General features: G+C 42.8%; 1 protein-coding gene and 1 long non-coding RNA gene across 2 annotated transcripts in view; one reads left to right on the top strand and one right to left on the bottom strand.

The window, feature by feature from the left end:
- CLVS1 (clavesin 1) overlaps nucleotides 1-19,824 on the bottom strand; it is a 150,105-nt gene that overhangs the window by 52,354 nt on the left and 77,927 nt on the right. The window lies entirely within an intron of this gene.
- The window catches only part of LOC138445784 (uncharacterized), a 30,560-nt gene continuing 26,208 nt past the window's right edge, over nucleotides 15,473-19,824 (top strand). The window contains exons 1-2 of the long non-coding RNA XR_011258995.1: nucleotides 15,473-16,156; nucleotides 18,195-18,286. This is a non-coding gene — a long non-coding RNA (uncharacterized lncRNA). The remainder of the gene's footprint in view (nucleotides 16,157-18,194; nucleotides 18,287-19,824) is intronic.

The following is a 19,824-nucleotide window of genomic DNA, read 5'->3' as shown; positions in this document are numbered from 1 at the left end:
GGTGGGGGGTGGGGGAGGGGGTGGCTGGGGAGAAATCAGCGCTTTCCCTTCATGTGGGTCTACCTTGGGTGACCACTCCTTCACATTCCTGTTCCCTTGGGACAGGCCTCTGTGGGTCCCACCCCTGGGCCCCAGGATCCCTTTGTCTCTTAGCCTCGGGTAGGTCTCTGCTTCCCCCTCTTGCTAATCTGTAGGTTTCCCCAACATCCATGTTTGGCTGCTTAGATTTTCCGTCACCTGTATGGTATCACCAATTCCCTGTGTTAAATTGTTACCTCTGTTTTAAATATTTATTGTGGTTTCTGTTTTCCTGGTTGGATCCTGACTGATACATGGATATTGTGTTATGATTTTACTGAATTTTCACCTCTGCGTTGGAAACTCACACTATATAATTTCAAAGAAGTGGGTCCTTGGATTCCTCAGGTAAATGGGCTTAAAACCAAAAGAGGCCAAGTTAGCCTAAGCAGCCTGGAGAACAGCTCTTCTCATCAGCACAGAAGACGTGCGTGTGGTCTGTCCAGGTAGGACCTTTGCTTACCTCGGCCACAGACTGAGTGGAAATTGGAAGCCGAGATTCCTGTTGGAAGGACCAGAGGGAGTGTTGGTGACCAGAGAACCCTTTCCTAAAATGAATGATTTACAGTCTGTGCTGGGTGAGGGGGCAGAATGTCCCATCAGGTTTAGGTTAAGTGGCCATAAACAACTTCCTGTGTGTGCTTGCTGCAACTTACATCATAAATCAAGTGGCTGGTCCCCAAATAAAGAGAACGGTTCTTCACCAGCGCTGGTAGATTCCCTCCATTTCATAATCTTATCATAACAGGGACAGAATTGTTGTTGGAGTATTCACAGTCTTCACCCACATAAATCCTCTTACCTGCTCCCTCTAACCCCACCCACTTCTAGAAAGGAAGGAGGCTCTTGCTCAGTGGGTTGGCTCCAGCCTCTTTATTGCAGTGCAGACTTGGGGTGATGAGTCAAAGAGAGGGAGTCGAGGGACTCAGAAAGGCTGAGTGAGTCTGCCACTGAGAAAAAGGCAAGGAGCAGATGCCTACAAAGTAGGGGCCTGTCGGGGGAGGGAAAAGTCTTGGGCATTGAGGGGGCAGGCTGCAAAGGAGTAAAGAGTACAAGAAGATGGAAAAGCAAAGAAAAGTGATTTTGTGAAGGGTTGCTGTTGAACATAAGTTACATCTCTTTTCAGGCTCTTTAAAAGATGCAGATAAAAATTTGATATAAAAGCACTGATGAAAACACGTCTTACTTAAACTATATGGGTACCCAAAGCTTATTTTGTTTACACATTGTCCACTGTGCATAATTAACACTTTCAGTGATATTGTCCTGCTCTCTCATTGTTCAGAGGTATATTGTCTTTTTGGCTAGGCAGATAGCTGCTAACAACTGTGTTTTCATTTATTTATTCACATAACAAATATTTATTTGAGAGCCTGCTGCGTGCCAGGCTCTGGGTAAAACTCTACTCTGCCCGTGAAGAGCTCACAGTCCAGGGAAGGAGACAGAAAACATAAGCCCATATTACGTTCTTGGGTAAATGCAGTGACGGAAAGGAGGATACAGGGGAGCACAGAGAGAGGTGATGCTTTAAACACCTGACACAGAGCCGGGCGCACAGCCGGCGCTCAAACACGAGGCACGTCCATTAAAAAAGGGAGCCGGGCTGCAGGCCAAAGGCAGGAACACGGCCAAACCAGCTGTCAGGGGCCCAACTCTCCAGGAAGCTATTGTTTATTATAAAATGGGAGCCAGTAGAAAAAGTGGCTCAACCCACAGCTTTCTACCTGACAGCTAAACCAGTTTCATCATTTGTCCCGTGTTAATGGCACCAGGACATGGCGGTGGTGTGGGGCAGGGACACACTGATCTCTGTCTAAAGGCAACCTCCTTCTCTTTTGGGAGATAAGACAAATACAGAATATAATTAGCAAATATACAGGTGAGCCTTAAAATCATGAGCTAGCAGTGGCTCTGTATTGTGGGAATTGACTGTCAGGTAAGACTTTCCTACACCAAAGAATTCATGCAACAAAAATTAACACATAGAAGAGTGTTTTGAGGACTCTCAGAGATATCATTTAGCCGGCAGAGGTCTGTATTGTCAAAGCTATGGTTTTCCCAGTAGTCACATATGGATGTGAGAGTTGGACCATAAAGAAGGCTGAGTGCCAAAGAATTGATGCGTTCTAACCATGGTGCTGGAGAAGACTCTTGAGAGTCCTTTGGACTGCAAGGAGATCAAACCAGTCAATCCTAAAGGAAATCAACCCTGAATATTCATTGGAAGGACTGATGCTGAAGATAAAGCTCCAATACTTTGGCCGCCTGATGCAAAGAGCCGACTCATTGAAAAAGACACTGATGCTGGGAAAGATTAAGGGCAGGAGGAGAAGGTAGTGACAGAGGATGATATGATTGGATGACATCACTGACTCAATGGAGCAAACTCTGCAAGATGGTGAAGGACAGGGAAGCCAAGTGTGCTGCAGTCCATGGGGTTGCTAAGAGTCAGATATGACTTAGGACTGAACTACAACAACTAGTGGTCCAGTGGTTAAGAATATGCCTGCCAATGCTGGGGACACAGGTTCAATCCATGGTCTGGGAAGATCCCACGTGCCACAGGGCGACTGGGCCTGTGCACCAAACTACTGAGGCCCATGCACCCTGGAGCCCATGCTCTGCAACAAGAAGAGCCACTTAATGAGAAGTCCATGAACCACAGCTGGAGAGTAGCCCCCACTCACCATAACTAGAAAAAGCCTGTCTGTAGCAACAAAGACCCACTTTAACCAGTAAATAAATGAATGTTTTGAAAATGTAAAGGTGACATATGGATCACCTGGAGGAAGGAATGTGTGTCTGGATGATGTGTGTCTAGGAAATGATGGGTTGGTATTCATGGGCTATACCCTTGTTGGGTTTCCACTAAAACAGAGTAGAACTGAGGCAAAGTGTAAGATGGAAGAAAGCAAAAATTCTTTTCTTATATCATGCTGTCTCCTGTTTGAAGCTAGATTCTAAGTCTAAGAAAACTTGTAAAAAATGTATTCACAGTGTGATAGGACCAGAGATATCAAATGATGGTATTTTAGCAGCTTAGACTCCAACTTCATGCAAAATAGAGTTGTATCAGATCTTTCAGCAGTCAAGCACAGAAAAGAGGGCTAGTCTGTGTACTCTGAGCTTATCTTTAAAAAAAGGAACTACATAAAACACACAGCACTGTCTGCTCTCTTCCATCTTTATACCCCAGAGAGTACTGAGTAAATATTTGTAGAACAAACGAGTAAGAGAATAGCATGGGAGTAGAAACCACTGCACCGAAAAAGTCCACTGTCCCTTCTAATCACAAAAATATTCAATTCAGCCTTTAAGATGATTTTTTCCATTTGAAATGAAGCTACATGAGATTTGGGGGCAGGGTGCTGAAGAGTGAGTTCTGTTGGGTACAGAGTTTCTAAGAGGAGTGAGTGCTATTGGGTACAGTTTCTATGCAGGTGATGAAAATATTCTGACATTCAACAGTGGTGATGGTTGGACAGCTCTGTGAATGTGCTACAACTCACTGAATTGGGCACTTAACAGGGGTTAATTTTACGGTATGTGAATTATATTTCAATGAAGTTGGTCTTTTTAATCATAGTTGAGATTCAGTCTTGATGAAATACATTATAACTCGAGAATCCAAATACAGCTCATTGTGCATAGTGTAATAAATGAGTTTTATCCTTGCAAATAAGGAGATTTATGTTATAATCCAATGAAAATTATGACCTTACAATAGAGAAAAAATTATTCTGATGAAATATGAGAGCACTTTAAACAGAAGACCAGCATGCAAATGAAGAGGAGCTCATTAGCTGAGAGCTGCAAATATTTTGTGTATCAGAGAATTGGTAGCTGGGTTATTGGTTCATTCAGTCTTTCATCCAATGAACATTTATTAAGAAATCTGAGCAGCAGTATTTCTCTAGAATCCTGAGGAGCTGTCTCATCCCTGGCTGAATCGTTGAGCACTAAAAAGGCTTGAAATTCTCTAAGAAACATGAATATACTATCAATACATCATGGGCTATATAATTCCATCTCCCACTCTGGGGCTCTCTCAGATGAAAATTGGGAGTTACATGGCTCTTAACACAATTGAGTTCATCTTGACCACAAACTCTGACACTTCTACAAACAGAGAAATGGAAGCTCTTTCCTGGATGTATTGACTTTCCTCTAACATGTGTGGTTCAGAGCTACAACAAGTTCTCTATCTACCTGCCATCCTCTGTTCAGTTCAGTTCAGTCGCTCAGTTGTGTCCGACTCTTTGCGACCCCATGAATTGCAGCATGCCAGGCCTCCCTGTCCATCACCAACTCCCGAAGTTCACTCAGATTCACGTCCGTCAAGTCGGAGATGCCATCCAGCCATCTCATCCTCTATTGTCCCCTTTCCTCCTGCCCCTAATCCCTCCCAACATCAGAGTCTTTTCCAATGAGTCAACTCTTCACATGAGGTAGCCCAAGTATTGGAGTTTCAGCTTTAGCATCAGTCCTTCCAAAGAAATCCCAGGGCTGATCTCCTTTAGAATGGACTGGTTGGCCATCCTCTGTAGTCTTCAACAAACCATAGCTGAAGGGCAGTCAATTCTTAGAACCCTGAACTATCTAGTATGGCGTCTCTAAGCACAAGTGGTTATTGAACAGTTGAAATATGTCTTACCCAAACTGGGATGTGCTGTCAGGACAAAATACCCACCAGATTAGACTTAGTAAAATAAAAAAATCTCTTTAATATTTAAAAATGTATTACATGTTGAAATCACACCTCTTTAGATATATTGTGGTTATGTGCATGTTCAGTCATGTCTGACTCCTTACAACCACATGGACTGTGGCCCAGCAGGCTCCTCTGCCCATGGAATTCTCCAGGCAAGAAATACTGGGGTGCATTGTTATTTCCCTCTCAAGGGGATTTCCCTCTCTGGGTCAATTCCTGACCCAGGGATTAAACCCGCTTCTCTCACGTCTCAGAATTGGTAGGCCAGATTCTTTACTGGAAAGCCACCTGGAAAGCCCTTAGATATATTAGATGAAATAAAAATATATTATCCTGTCCCAGCGTAGCTATCTCTTCCCTGAGGATGAATAGCAAAGAACTCAGTTAAAGAAAGGTCAGGCAACAAAGAATATATTGAAGAGCGGTGAAGAGCAAGGCATGGCCAGCCTCTGCTTACTAACTTGTTATAACTGCTGTCATAATTGGGGGCAAATTATGAGAACGAGGTCTGAGATGTTAATCTAAACCTGATTTAACTCTTCGGTCCTTCTGAAATGTTAACAGCATTCTATAACCAAGAACTTTCTGGAAGGGGAATCCCACTGACCACAGGCAGACTGTGTAGCTGGATCTTAGGTGCATGCTCAGTCATATCCAACTCTTTGCAACCCCATGGACTGTAGCACACCATGCCCCTCCATCCATGGGATTTTCCAGGCAAGAATACTGGAGTGGGTTGCCATTTCCTTCTCCAGAGGATCTTTCTGACTCATGGATCAAGGCTAATGTAACTGTTGCTGCTATGTACAGGTTCAATTGGATACTTCAGGAGTTGAATCAGCTCCATAGGGAGGATCAGCAACTACTGGAGCCCTTTGCCCAGATATAAGTAGTCAGTTTTGAACTATATTCTTAATATCCATGAAGATAAAGAACTCATAGCAAGTGCATTTGCACTGCATAAAATGAAGGGACATAATCTTTAGGATACATTCCATGTGCATTTCCTTTATATAAAGAGTTCCACTGAAACACACACACACACACAGATCTTCCAGAGTAACTCATATGTGCTTCCAGCTCTTTGTCATCAATTGTCTAACAAGACCCACTGTGTATGGGTGGAGGAATTAGAGACACAGTGATGAAATGATTGCATAGCCTCCTTTGAGAAAGACACAGTTCCATGGGAGAAAGATCCAAGAAAACAAATAAGCAATTTTAAGGCTTTCCCTGATGGCTCAGTTGATAAACAATGAAATGCAGGAAATTTGGGTTTGATCCCCAGGTCAGGAAGATCTTCTGGGAAGGAAGTGGGCAACCCACTCCAATCTTCTTGCCTAGAGAATCTCATGGACTGAAGGGCCTGGTGGGCTACAGTCCATAAGGTTGCAAAGAGTTGGACACAACTGAAGCAACTGAGCACGCACATGCATAAAGCAATTTTATACATATTGTAGAATAATGTGAGATTTGACCATTAGTGAATGTAGGAGAACAAGGGCCTTTTGATAAGTAATTAAAGCCAAGACTCATACTACTGCTTGATTAAGAAGCCCATGCACCACAACTAGAGTAGCCACCACTCGCTGCAACTAGAGAAAGCCCATGGGCAGCAATGAAGAGCAAGTACAGCCCAAAATAAATAAGTTTTAAAAATTAAAAATAGAAAGCATCTACTGCTGCATGAGAACAAATGATTTATGTGCTAATGATGTTACTTTAGCAGTTAGTCCAAGCCACTTTGGTGTCTTTGTGTTTGTGTCTTGCTTCTTTGATGCTGGTGATGTAGAACAGACAAGTGAGAAGTGAGTCTTTTGGGAGGTTCTCTATGCCCAAAGCAGTCACTGCTCAGAGAACTCTCTATACTTTGCCCACAACCCTTGGTGCCCTGGAGTCTTGGCTCTACACTAAAAGTAAAACCTTTGTGAGGTCCCAATGTTCACTGAGAGGCAGTGGTGTGAATAATAATGGCAGATGATTTGGGAAAACAAATGAATTATTACAGCTGATAACTTTGGGGGAAACACAGGAGTTCATTAATGAATTTGCTAATTCGTCCTCTCCATTGCAATAGAGAATTCAACAGTATGTCTCTGTATAATGCAGAATGATTTTATATGCTGAGTGTGTGTGTGTGTGTGTGTGTGTGTGTGTATCTATGTGTCTAAGTGTAGACAGAGATGGACTGTGATCTGGAGTCTCATGTAATAATCTTATAAATCGTTGATGAATGTTCCCAAGTCTCTGCAGATTACTCTTGATTTATAAATGAGACTTCTTTGCTACATACAGAAAATAAGTGCTGTCATGTTTGGAAATTAACTATTCTAATTCTTTGATATTGCTCAAATTACATTTCCATCTTAGTTCAATCTGCTCTCATGAGAGACACTTGGGTCAAACATGGTTTGTTGTTGGATGGTGGAAAGGGGACATTCCTGGTGATATTTGGAAAATGTAGCTCTACAGTCAGCACATGTGCTTGGATGCCTCTATTCAGTTCAGTTCAGTTGCTCAGTCATATCCGGCTCTTTGCAACCCCATGGACTGCAGCATGCCAGGCCTCCCTGTCCATCACCAGCTCCTGAAGTTTACTCAAACTCAAGTCTGTTGAGTCGGTGATGCCATCCAACCATCTCATCCTCTGTCATCCTCTTCTCCTTCTCCTCCCACCTCCAGTCTTTCCGAGCATCAGGGTCTTTTCAGATGAGTCAGTTCTAAGCATCAGATGGCCAAAGTATTGGAGTTTCAGCTTCAGCATCAGTCCTTCCAATGAATATTCAGGGTTGATTTACTTTAGGACTGACAGGTTTGATCTCCTTGCAGTCCAAGGGACTCTCAAGCGTCTTCTCCAACACTACGGTTCAAGAGCATCAATTCTTCAGCACTCAGCTTTCTTTATGGTCCAACTCTCACATCCATATATGACTACTGGAAAAACCATAGCTTTGACTACATGGACCTTTGTTGGCAAAGTAATGTCTCTCCTTTTTAATATGCTATCTAAGTTGGTCATAACTTTTCTTCCAAGGAGCATGCATCTTTTAATTTCATGGCTGCAGTCACCATCTGCAGTGATTTTGGAGCTCCACAAAATAAAGTCACTTTCCATTGTTTCCCCCATCTATTTGCCATGAAGTGATGGGACCAGATGCCATGATCTTAGTTTTCTGAATGCCTCTATTAGCTGTTAGCTAATAATTCTATCAAGAGGCAAGAGGACAAGAGGGCACAGATGAAATTTTCCCAAATAGCACTTTCAGGGAACCTAGATAAGACAAATCACTCTTTAAAAAAAAAGAAAAAGAAAACAATTCCATTAACTGAATTAGGCAAAGAAAATGACTGTTACCCATTGTGTCATTAATAATAGGTTTTGCTTGTGTATATGTGTTTGGTGGCCAATAAACAGATTTATGGAACACTAAAAAATCTTTATAAAATCCATGTGGGCAGTATACGCTATGCCCATCTTATTGGATTTGGAGCACAGATATGTTGTCAATATTTCCCACACAGGTTTGTGCGGTGCGTGTGCGCTCAGTTGGGTCCAACTCTTTGTGGAATTACACCCATGGGGGCTACACCCATGGGGTGTAGCCTGCCAGGCTCCTCTGTCCATGGAATTTAGGCAAGAATACTGGAGTGGGTTGCCATTTCCTACTCCAGGGGGTTTTCCCGACCCAGAAATCAAACCCACATCTCCGGTGTCTTCAGCATTAGCAGGAGGATTCTTTACCAGTAGTGACACCTAGAAAGCTCATACGGGATTATAATTGTACATTTATTTTTTGACATATCTTTGGTCAGATTTTGGGCTTCCCTGGTGGCTCAGACTGTAGAGAATCGCCTGCAATTCAGGAGACCGAGGTTCAATCCCTAGGTAGGAAAGATCCGATGCAGAAGGAAATGACCACCCACTCCTGCATTCTTGCCTGGAAAATCCCGTGGACAGAGGAGCTTGGTGGGCTGCAGTCCATGGGGTCGCAGAGTCAGACACGACTGAGCGCATGCATGTGCACATGGTCAGATTTAGGGCACATTCCCCTTATTGAAAAGCATTTTTAAGCAGAGTTATATAACAGCACACAGACTGAATTTTGGAAGATATTTATAATTAGGTAAGAAAGGAAGGCCCCTGTTCTTTGCAGGGGAAATCCCTACAGAATAGTTTCTGTGCTTGTCCTGCCCTAGAAAAGATGTACAAGTCATGATGCGTTTGACTAAGCTAATGAGTATAGTTTAATGTGTTCTGTGAATTAGACAAAGTTTTAAATGGCCTGACTTCAAGAATGTTTTAATTTTTAGTATTACTATATACTAGAGCTCTGTAACTGTGCTGAAGTTATGGCGGTATGACACTCATATGTGTTTTGGGGTGGCACAAGTTATATGAGTTTTACTCAGCCATAAAAATAAACAATGGAAACAGTGGCAGACTTTATTTTGGGGGGACTCCAAAATCACTGCAGATGGTGACTGCAGCCATGAAATTAAAAGATGCATGCTCCTTGGAAGAAAAGTCATGACCAATCTAGACAGCATATTAAAAAGCAGAGACATTACTTTGCCAACAAAGGTCCATCTAGTGAAAGCTATGGTTTTTCCAGTAGTCATGTATGGATGTGAGAGTTGGACTATAAAGAAAGCTGAGCACTGAAGAATTGATGCTTTTGAACTGTGGTGTTGGAGAAGACACTTGAGAGTCCCTTGGACTGTAAGGAGATCCAACCAGTCCATCCTAAAGGAGATCAGTCCTGAGTGCTCATTGGTAAGACTGATGTTGAAGCTGAAACTCCAACACTTTGGCCACCTGATATGAAGAACTGACTCATTTGAAAAGACCCTGATGCTGGGAAGGATTGAAGGTGGGAGGAGAAGGGGATGACAGAGGATGAGGTGGTTGGATGGCATTACTGACTCAATGGACATGAGTTTGAGTAAACTCCAGCAGCTGGTGATGGACAGGGAGGCCTGGCGTGCTGCAGTCCATGGGGTCGCAAAGAGTTGGACATGACTGAGCGACTGAACTGAACTGAAAAAGAAACAAAGTTGGGTCATTTGTATAGACATGGATGGATCTAGAGAGTGTTATACAGAGTGAAGTAAGTCAGAAGGACAAAAACAAATGACTATAATAATGTATGTACGTGGAATCTGAAAAAGAATTGGTATAGATGATCTTACTTACAAAGCAGAAATAGAGACACAGAGGTAGAGAATAAATCTGTATCCAAACAAAAACACCCACCACCTCAAACAGACAAGCAATAACAACCTTTCATGTGATGCTAGGTTTAATTTCTAATTTCCTCAACTCACAGATATTGAGTTGCATATGTTTTGGAGTATGAAATTAAAATAAATTAATGATTAGTAAAAATAACTTCTAAAATAATACCAATAATTTTTTTAAAGCTTTTCTTTAAACCTGTGTGTGTTTGCCATGTGCCAGACCTTCCTTTTTCTCATATTTGTGTCTTTTTGTAATTGGAGGATAATTGCTTTACAATGTTCTGTTGATTTCCACCATACAACAACTTGACTCAGCCATATGTACTTGTATATACATATCTCCACTTTCTTGGGGCTTCCCAAGTGGCACTAGTGGTAAAGAACCCACCGGCCAATGAAGGAAAAGCAGGAGATCGGGATTCAATCCATGCACCAGTAAGATCCCCTGCAAAAGGAAACAGCAACCCTCTCCAGTATTCTTACCTGGATAATCCACTGGACAGAGGCATCTGGTGGGTTACAGCCCATGGGATCACAAAGATTTGGACGCAACTGAGTGACTAAGCACACAGCACACAAGGTAAACCGTGGCTTCCCTGGTGGCTCATACAGTAAAGAATCTTCCTTCAATGCAGGAGACCTAGGTTCAGTCTCTGGGTCAGGAAGATCCTCTGGAGAAGCAAATAGGAACCCACACTTGAGTATTCTTGCCTGGCAGGCTCTAGTCCATGGGGTCGCAAAAGAGTCGGTCATGACTGAGCAAATAACACTTTCATTTTCACTTCTCACGGTAAACAGCAAAGATCAGGGACTAAGGGAATCATTCTTAGAAACTCTAGAAGTCTGTCTTGGGCTCCTTGGACATTACATCTTTAACTGGTGGTTTGCAGATCTGCAGTTAAGTTCAACAGGCAAAGTCTAGAACACCTAGAATCAGGAAGGCATGCCGAAAAACCTATACAGATGCATAGAATGATAAAGAGGATAATGAAAGCATCAAGCTCTGGGACTCAGCTGCTCGAGGCGCAGGATTCCCTGTGGAAGTTCCAAAGAATTATGTTGAACTATATTAATATAAGAAGGTAAAAGAGAAGCCTGATTTTCAGTTCAGCTTTTGGAGTTCCCTTGGCTGCTGAAACAATTACAGGTCCCCAGAGCCCAGCAGTCTTCAGCATGTCAGCAAATTTTTTTTTCCCATTGCTTATTCAGAGGCATATTCAAATCTCTTAGAGAAAATTCCTTCTTTTCCCTCATTATTTTTACCAAAACACTTCTTAAACTGTCCTCATTTGTAGTCTTGTCCGTACCTTCATTTCTTCCTTTCTAAATTCACTGATCTGTTCATTAGTTCTTCCTACCTTCTCATCCTATTGGTCAGTCACCCTGTAGTGTGACAGATTCTGGGGACAAGGATGTTCAAGGTGCCCCTTGTGTTCCATTTCCCAGCCCTGGGCCCTCATCTTGTTCCCACTGAGGCTGAACAGATAGGATAACTGTGGATTCTATGCATCAGTGTTACCAATTTTGCTTGTGTTTAGTTGTTGGTTTTGTTCAGTCACTAAGTCGTGTCCAGCTCTTTGCAACACCATGGACTGCAGCACGCCAGGCTTCCCTGTCCTGTATTATCTCCTGGAGCTTGCTCAAACTTGTATCTATTGGGTCAGTGATGCCATCTAACCATCTCATCCTCTGTCACCCCCTTCTCCTCCTGCCCTCAATCCTTCCCAGGATTAGGGTCTTTTTTAATGAGTCGGCTCTTTGTATCAGGTGGCCAAAGTCTCCTGCACTGCAGGCAAATTCTTTATCGGCTGAGTCACATGGGAAGCCCTACTTATGCATAAACTGAATGTGTGGATAAAAGCAGTGAAAATAGAAGCTTTCTTCCTATACATCAATGGCTCATCTCATGCACCATCCTAAGCTGCTGATCTGTCCCCTTTTTAAGGATAAGGTGTATCCTTCATCACCTTGACAATGAAGATGGGCAGCCACTTGCTGGAAATGCTTTGCATTTCTGGAGAGCAAGCAGCATGGACCGCATATCGGCAGCCAGGGAAGGCGCAGTGAGAGCTGATGCTCCTCTGGCCCCTGGAATTCTATAGTTCTGCTTGCAATCCAGTAGTCTGCCTTTCTGTGCACAAGGGTCCAGGCATTCTTGATGAACAGCTGATTATTTTTGATGACTGAACAAAGGTCTACACCATAGAAGGGCTTAGCCATCACCATGTGAAAGCCAAAAAAGTATCTCCTAGCATCGATTTTTTTCTTGTTATAGGTTTTACCCTTTTTCACTAGATAATGTTTCAGCGCAAATTTGTGACTATGGAGTAGATTGTCAGACTGAGAGCATGCAGTCCTATACCTAGAGCTTCCAGATGCCCCTGCTTCTGCTAGGAGGTCACACTTGGTGACCACCTGGCCACCGATGGAGAGGCCACCTTTTTTGCTCCTTCCCTTAGGAAAATGTCAAAGGCAAAAATGAATAATGTCACAAATGGGCCTGATGTGAAATGACAAAGCCTAGGAGAGCAGAGGAAATGCAGAGAGAAGTGGTTTGAAGAAAAAGGCCTTAGAATATAGATGAGGCATGAGCCAGTGAGGATAATGAAGCCAAAAGCCTTGTGCCTCAGTCCAGGGAAGCATTTCAATCTCCTGTTTTCTTGGGGGTGAAACCTGGTTAACTATTTCTATTTCCCAACCTCCAAATGACACCTAATTTCTGCTACCTTCTGTGGGGTGTAGAGAATAAGCTAAACTTCATGAATTATAAAATATGTTAATAAACTGCCAGATAAGCAGGCGGTTGTCCCTGGCTGGGGGTCCTGAAGTACCAACAGATGCTGAGAGGACTAGTGATAGCTGACACCTCATCCAATTGGCCTGGAGGGAGCTGCGTGCCTCAGAAGGCCAGCCAGGGGTTTTTCCTACACAGACAGGCTCAGTTTGATCATATCAACTCTCGGCATCTTAATGACGGTGTTTCTCTTTCTTTTCCTCTGCAGTACCTTGCCCCACAACTTTTCTCAGTTGATTGCAGGTTGGTAGCAGTGACAGTAGAGGGAGGAGCTGCTTCCTTGCACCAGGAAGCCTCTGACCCCATTCACTGCCTCCACCCAAGGAGGAGGCCATGGCTGCATGTCTTGATTCTGAGACCCTGAGGTTCACAGTAGCATCTTTGTATGTTAAAGATGTCTCACTCTTGAATCTAACACAACACTATAAATCAATAATACTTCAAAAAAGGTCTCATTCTATTCTCCGTATTGTGTCATAAAAATATCCCAGCCCCAAAACAAGTAGAGAAAAAATAATGGGAAATATGAAAAATAAGTTTTTTTATAAATTCCAAATGAAGCTTGAGTGCTCCGTTTTTCTCCATCGTCTTTTATAACTCTGTGTGTGTGTTCTTTGTCATGTCTGACTCTTTTCAACCCCATCAACTATAGCCCTCCAGGCTCCTCTGTCCATGGAATTTCCCAGGCAAGAATACTGGAGTAGGGTTGCCATTTCCTTCTCCAGGGGATCTTTCTGACTTGGATGGAACCCAAGTCTCTTGGGTCTCTTCCATTGCAGGCAGATTCTTTACCACTGAGCCACCAAGAAAGTCCCTTTTATAACTATTTTTTGTTTAAAGTCCCCTGCAGATCCCACTTCAGTCATGGAGTCTTTTTTGCCTAATTGCATGAACTCCCAGGTTACTCCCTTTCTTTGTAAGAGCTCTGTAGCATCTTGGGGACATATTCATTTTCATACTTCTCACTTTTCTCTGTATTAGTTTATATATCTATCTTTCTTACATGACAACGAGCCACTCTGGGACAGGAACACAGATTTATTTCTTTTTCTTCCCCACACTCTCGAATTTTATGTTATGCTGCGTTATTCTTATTTTCCAGAGGCCTGGCACAGAATGCTCAGTTGTGTTGATTGACTAGGTCTTTTCCACCCCAGAGGTTAAGTTACTCATCAGTTATTCAAAATTAGAAATGAAGTTTCCAGTAAGTTCTATGTTCAGAATGGCAGTTATATTCCTGGCATCATCAATAATTCCTTCCAAGTATGTATTTGTGATCAAGGAGACATGTATTGGCTATGCACAGCCAAAAGCAATTCTGTTGCAATATTAATGGGAGTACAGTTTATCCTTGAACAACGTGAGGGTGAGGTACCTTCACACAGTAGAAAATCTGGTGTAATGTATAGTTTGCCCTCTGTATCCATGGTTCCTCTAGATGGCAGTTCTCCATTTGGGAATTCAACCCACCTCCAGTGCTGTTTGTTTTGTTGTTGTTTAGTCACTAAGTGTCCCATCACTTCATGGGAAATAGATGGGGAAACAGTGGAAACACTGTCAGACTTTATTTTGGGGGGCTCCAAAATCACTGCAGATGCTGACTGCAGCCATGAAATTAAAAGACACTTACTCCTTGGAAGAAAAGTTATGACCAACCTAGATAGCATATTGAAAAGCAGAGACATTACTTTGCCAACAAAGGTCTGTCTAGCCAAGGCTATAGTTTTTCCAGTGGTCGTGTATGGATGTGAGAGTTGGACTGTGAAGAAAGCTGAGCACTGAAGAATTGATGCTTTTGAACTGTGGTGTTGTAGAAGACTCTTGAGAGTCCCTTGGACTGCAAGGAGATCCAACCAGTCCATTCTAAAGATCAGTCCTGGGTGTTCTTTGAAAGGACTGATGCTAAAGCTGAAACTCCAATACTTTGGCAACCACATGCAAAGAGTTGACTCATTGGAAAAGACTCTGATGCTGGGAAGGATTGAGGGCAGGAGGAGAAGCGGACTACAGAGGATGAGATGGCTAGATGGCATCACCAACTCGATGGATGTGAGCTTGAGTGAACTCTGGGAGTTGGTGATGGACAGGGAGGCCTGGCTTGCTGTAATTCACGGGGTTGCAAAAAGTCGGACGCAACTGAGCAACTGAACTGAACTGGTTGTCCGACTCTTTCACGACTCTACGGACTGTAACCTTCTAGGCTTCTCTGTCCTTGACATTCACCAGGCAAGAATACTGGGATGGGTTCCCATTTCCTTCTCCAGGGGATCTTCCCCACCCAGGAATGGAACCGTGTCTCCTGCATTGGCAGGCTGATTCCTTATCACTGAGCCACCAGGGGAAAAAAGCTGAGAATAAGTGGTAATTGTGATTCAAACCTGTGCTGTTCAAGGGTTAACTGCAAATCCTTTGCATTTTGTGAATGTTGCTGTAACATATAATTTGCCTCATAAATAAATCTTTGACCAGGAGTTTCAAACAGAACTCAGAAGTATTGAGATGTGGAGCCTGGACTGAGCCAGCCTGTTCACAGGTTAACAGTGCGAGGGGGCGTCCCAGAGGGGGCAAAGAGTGCCTGGAGGGAGGGAGGGCGTGGGGAGGATCACCGGGTACCGCCCTCCCACCCCTACTGCGCCTGCGCTCGCCCTCTTGGCTGCTTTCTTAACCACGGGACGTGGGGACGTGGGTGCCCCAGAGAAGGGCTGAGCGAGGGGGGCGGGGCGGGGAGCCCCGCGCGCGTGAGGGCCGTGGGGGCGGGGGCCGCCGGTGTGCGGCGGGAGAGTGTTCTCCCCGGGCCGGCTGCGGCTCTGGGGGTGGCCCAGAGGCCCTGGAGCTGCACCACCAATGAGAATCTCCATCTCTGGGGTTCAGGAAGGGCGGAAAGGCTGGGCCCTCCGGTGTCTGCAAGCCTCAGAGCCCGAGCTGAAGGTCACTGGATGGCGCTCAGGAGGCAGGCGGGGCTGCTTTGGGATTCCCAGGACTTCATTAAGCTCTGGGGTCCCAGAATCACTTTCCCCCCCTAATTCATTTTCTTTTCTTTTCTTTCTTTCACCCTCTCGTCCCCTCTCTCTTCCTCTCTTTTCCTTTCTGCCTGACTCCCTTTAAGCATGTCTATTTCTCCTAAGTATATTCTTGGAAGCCTGCGTTTCTTTCCAGTGCTTAGTCACTCGGTTGTGTCCGACTCTTTGCGACCCCTTGGACTGTAGCCCATCAGGCTTCTCTGCCCATGGGATAATCCAGGCAAGAATACTGCAGTGTGTTGCCATGCCGTCTTTCAGAGCATCTTCCCCACCCAGGGAGCGAACCGCCATCTCCTGTGTCTCCCGCACTGGCAGGTGGGTTTTTACCGGCTGAGCCATCCTTTCTTTAATCCATCTATAAAAAGTTGTCTATCATCTGCTCCCCAGAGAAACTTTCGGGATCTGGATCCGACAGACTGGAGCCCAGTTCTAAATCCAACCCAGCTGAAAACTTTAAAAAGCACTACGTTTGCCACCTTACAAGTAAAGGCTCAGAGAACTGAGGAGAAAACAGTTCTTTATGCCCACAGATAGTGACTTTAACTTAAATCTGACGGGGGTGAGGTGGGGCAGGTGTGCAGAGAGGAGAGCAGAGTGAAAGAGTTGGTTCTAATGGAGGCTATCTGACTTCTGAACCAGGAAATCATATGGTTGGCTTGGGAGAACCAGCTCTATTTGTTTTCACAGGTGATGCATTTATATTGAGTAGACTTTCTCAAAGGAACTAAGTCCACTAGATATTAAAACTTATTTTTAAGTTTCAATGGTTAAAACAATAGGGTATCTGTGCATGAAGAGACCCAAATATATATGGCATATAATGAAGATGGCAAATATAATTAGAAGAGTAGAAATAAATGTGTTCATAAATTGTGTTGGAACCAGGCAGCCTTCTAGGAGAACAACAGAAACCCACACTGTGCAATAGGATAAGCTATAAAAATCTAAATGCAAAATGAAAAGACATTGTAAAATTTTAGGAGAAAATACAGAAATCATACACAATTGATAAACACTCTAATTTTTAAAATTCCTCTTATCTAGCAAAAACGAAATATAGACAAAAATCCTGCAAGTAACATCAAAAGATAACTGACAGAAACCTAGGAGAAACTGTTGCAATTCAAATGACAAAGAGCTTACCTCCCTAATGTAAACTGATAAAACCAACAACACAATAGAGAAAACAGTGAAAGGATATGAGCAGAAAATTAACAGAAAAGGAAAGATAAATTCTGGTTAAACATATGAAAAGATGCCCCACCTCAGTTACAGAGAAATGCAAATTAATATTTCACTGAGACAACATTTTTCATTCCATGAAAAATGGAATGAAACCCATTTTGTCTGTCAGAAATCCAAAAGATTGAAAATGCATTCTGGCCCTAGCAAGGCGTTTGATAGGAGGTGTTCTCATAATGATTGATGGTAGTGGATACTGTCGTGCATTCGCTGTGGAGGGATATTTCTCCATATTTACAAATTACAAATGGATAGTTTTTAATTTATACAAAAATCCTACACCTGAGAATTTATCTTGCAGATTTAATTGCACATGTGCAAAATATTGCATGTACAAACTTGTTCCCTGCTGCATTGGTGGTCATAAGAGCAAAAGATTGGAATCGGACCAAATATTAAAAAAAAAAAAGACTATGTTTAGCAAACTGTGGTACATCCACAAAATAGAATACCCTGCGCATGTAATAAAAAAAAAGAGAGAGAGAGAGAAAGTCTTCTTTGTGTTGTTATAGAAAAATGTGCTTTCTATGAAAAGAAATGCTGAAATCCTCAAGACATATTGTTTTAATAATAAAACAAGATGGGGAATACTATATAGAATATATTTGAATAAAAGGGGAAAATATGAATATATATTCCTATTTCTGTTACACAGACACAAGAAACTAGGAAAAGAAGTTACCCTCGTGGAAGTGAAGGATAGGAATAAGGCAAAACATTTGATAAATACCCTTTTATATTGTTTGATTTATATGCAATGTGAAGAAATTGCCTATTCAAAACATATATATTACATGTCAGTCATATTGAAATACATCTTATTTTAGTAGTATCATTGAGAAAGTCCTCTTAATGAAAACCAAAACCAAAATCAAAACTGCTTCTTACAGATTACTCTCTCCTATTTTGTTTTCTGTTCCCGTTAGGGCTTTTAAGTTTGATGTATTTCTTCCTTTGACTTGGAGAAAAAGATTAATAACTGTGCTGATGAGTGGCCTGAGGATTGGGGGTGTTCTGTCAACAATACAGAGACCACCGTTTCCCATTAACTCTGGATATCTATCTCCAAGATGTCAGGTTTTCTTAAGACACTGCATGTTTTCCTCTATAGATCACTGCTCTCAACCTGCTCTCGACACCCAAGTAGATCAACAAAGGTGAAGGCAGTGTCTCTCGCTGAGATGAATAGCACCAGGATCTCAGGTATTTGTACGTGTATGCACAAGCTTAGTTTCCTTGGTTATAAACAGTGGTTTATATATGGTTTGATTCTAGAATCATTCCATGCAAACTATAAAAATTTCTCAGTACATCTGTATAGATGAAATTACATCAAATCTGTGGCTTACTGCAGGTGAGGAAACCCTGACAGAGTCCTGGCCTGGTGGGTCAATTTCTAGGTCTAAAGATGAGACATGGGTCAGATTCTACCATCTCATGGAGCAACCTAGAGGAGGTGGGGTGTAGGGTGGGAGGAAGGAGGAAGCTTCCACTTGTCTTTCCAATCTGATTTTTAAAAACTCTCCTAAAGGCCTTTGCACTTGCTGTGTCCTCTGCCTAGAAGTCCCTGTTCCAGATCTTTGAATGTCTAGCTTCTCAGTGTCATTTAGATGTAAGCTCAAATTTTATCTCCTGAGATGCACTTCTGTTTCTCCCCCCCGACCCCCCATTACTCTATCACGGCCTCTAGTTTTACCTTCTTTACTGCACATATCAGTCTGAAATGGCCTTGTTTGCATGCATGGGTGCTAAGTCACTTCAGTCGTGTCCTGACTCTGCAACCCCATGGACTGTAGCCCGCCAGCCTCCTCTGTCCATGGGATTTCCCAGGCAAGAATACTGGAGTGGGTTGCCATGCCCTCCTTCAGGGGATCTTCCTAATCCAGGGATTGTACCTGTGTCTCATGTCTCCTGCATTGGCAGGCGGGTTCCTTACACTAGCGCCACCTGGGAAGCTGCCCTGTTTACTTATCATTTATTATCCCTCTTCTCCCCACCACCCTAGACCGTAGGTAGCAGAAGAGCAGGGACCTGGTCTGTCTTGTCCTCCCACATATTCTCAGTGCCTGGAACATGGTCTGACCCATAATAAGACTCAATAAATATTTGATGAATGAATAAATGAAGGATTAGAGTCCATGTCTAATTGGGTTTTGTGTACCTAAAACCCAGCAAACGAAAAGCATTTAACAAATACTCATTCCATGAATGAATAAATTCAAGTAACTCTTCTTAGACATGGCCACTGCCTTTTAAAAACATTCACTTTGGCAAAGAAAAGCCTCTGGGTTGACCCTTACTTGTTCAGTCATCACTCTTTCTATCATTTTGCTGTTGTTTACTTGCTAAGTCCTGTCTGACTCTTTTGCGACCCCATGGACTGTAACCTGCCAGGCTCCTATGTCCATGGGATTTTCCAGGCAAGAATACTGGAATGGGTTGCCATTTCTTCCTCCAGGAGATCTTCCTCATGTTTAGGCCTATTATTGATATATTAGAAATTTTGAATTTAAAAAACAGCTTTCTTTTACCATTTTACTGTTGGTTAAGAAGGCCCAAAATACACTAAAAAGCTCATTTAACTGAAAAGACTTATTTGACTATCACAAGAGTTATTTATTATACATGTAATTTTCTCTTGAGAATCAATGGAACTTGTGCTAAACTAAATTTATTTTTCCTCCAATAACCGACTTAAAAATCAATTGCATAGAATTCTTTGTCATCAGCAGTGCAGTATT

This window comes from Ovis canadensis, chromosome 9 (assembly GCF_042477335.2).
Source record: "Ovis canadensis isolate MfBH-ARS-UI-01 breed Bighorn chromosome 9, ARS-UI_OviCan_v2, whole genome shotgun sequence".
Taxonomy (NCBI): Eukaryota; Metazoa; Chordata; class Mammalia; order Artiodactyla; family Bovidae; genus Ovis; species Ovis canadensis.
This window is presented reverse-complemented; position numbering and strand designations above follow the sequence as displayed.